This window comes from Pleurodeles waltl, unplaced genomic scaffold (genome assembly GCF_031143425.1).
Source record: "Pleurodeles waltl isolate 20211129_DDA unplaced genomic scaffold, aPleWal1.hap1.20221129 scaffold_127, whole genome shotgun sequence".
In the NCBI taxonomy this organism is placed as follows: Eukaryota; Metazoa; Chordata; class Amphibia; order Caudata; family Salamandridae; genus Pleurodeles; species Pleurodeles waltl.
Window position 1 is genome coordinate 120,560 of NW_027149833.1, and position 1,628 is coordinate 122,187.

The 1,628-nt window shown below is 43.4% G+C and overlaps 1 non-coding gene across 1 annotated transcript; it reads right to left on the reverse strand.

The window, feature by feature from the left end:
- Positions 1–1,069: 1,069 nt before the first annotated feature.
- LOC138273972 (small Cajal body-specific RNA 4) lies at positions 1,070–1,197 on the reverse strand. Its single transcript, XR_011200343.1, has one exon. It is a non-coding gene; the product is annotated as a small Cajal body-specific RNA 4 (non-coding RNA).
- Between the last annotated feature and the right edge of the window lie 431 nt (positions 1,198–1,628).

Consider the following 1,628-nt stretch of genomic DNA (forward strand, 5'->3'; position numbering starts at 1 on the left):
TGAACATTAATCTTATTTTAGGGGCTCAATACACAATATGCAATGCAACAGAGCTAGCTCCACAAAAGAAAACTATGATGCAGACCTGCTCACACTTTAACATTAAAAGCCCGTATTCCATAGGAATTATGCTCACCGTGACGTCCAGATGAGGCCCTGGAACCATTTCTCTCTGGCAGTTGGGTATTTATGCCCATAAGAGGTGGAATCGACAAAGACATCACGTTCCTGTCAGCAAAAACAAAAATGTTACTGAAAAAAGCGATACCCATGATTTCAAGAAGCAAAAATATAATTTTCTGGTACACCCACAGCCTACTGGAAGCCTAGTCCTCCTTCTGAATTTTACACAGAAGTTTAGCCCCTCAAGTACACAGAAATGTGTGTGGAAGGGCAGAGGGAAAACAAAAAAGTCCAAGAAATAAACCACCACACAAAGCACCATCTTCACCCCTTGACCTTTCATCACCAAGTACTGCCTGTAACTATTTTTCTCTACAGTTAAATCTAGGCTTGCCAGGTTACTGATTTTATTTCCACTTCACAGATTTAATGAAAACTATGCATTTTGGTGCAAGTTGGATCTGTACAGAAAGTTTGTCTGTGGTCGGTAACACCAAAACTGTGAGCATCAAGAGCTACTAAAATAGTGTGGGGTCCTGCTTTCTAATGTGGGTAGAATATTGCTTACACTTGAAAGCATTCAACTTTGTGTCCATGTTGTATTAAGGTGTCTTTCAGAGGGCATTTTTTTTTTTTTTTTTTTTACAGTTTTGGTCTTATTAGCAAGCTGCAAAACAGACTTTCACGTAACAGATGGACTTCTTTTACCTGATGGACCCCCAGAAAGGATACAATAAGACATATTGGCTTGGGTGCTGTAACATCGTCCATACTAGACGTCACTCCAACGGTGCCCACATGAAATGTAGAACACTGTCGGAAGCTAGACTACTATCTCTCGCCCCAATGATCGCACTGAAAGAATTCTCCCACTGTTCAAAGCCAACACAGCCATGATGCATACTGCCACTAGAGCGCAACAACAATGAGCAAATGAGAACAGGGCAAATGTAGGAAGTAGTAACACGTCACTAGCTCTTCTTGAAACTGGACAGTTCTTTACTTCCCTTTACTCTAGGAGGATAGTATTAGCAGAGCCTTACTTCATAGGCCCAACCTTCTTAATCCTCCATTAACAAAAACATTGGCTGTAGCTTTAGGGAGGATTTATTACAGAATCTGATAAAATACATGTAAGCAAATGCCTCCTTGGCATGGTTACCCCCTAACTTTTTGCCTTTGCTGATGCTACGTTATGATCTGAAAGTTTGCTGAGACCCTGCTAACCAGGCCCCAGCACCAGTGTTCTTTCCCTAAACTGTACCTTTGTCTCCACAACTGGCACAACCCTGACTCAGGTAAGTCCCTTGTAACTGGTACCCCTGGTACCAAGGGCCCTGATGCCAAGGAAGGTCTCTAAGGGCTGCAGCATGTCTTATGCCACCCGGGGGACCCCTCACTCAGCACATGCACACTGCCTCACAGCTTGTGTGTGCTGGTGGAAAGAAAATTACTAAGACGACATGGCACTCCCCTCAGAGTGCCATGCCAACCTCACACTGCCT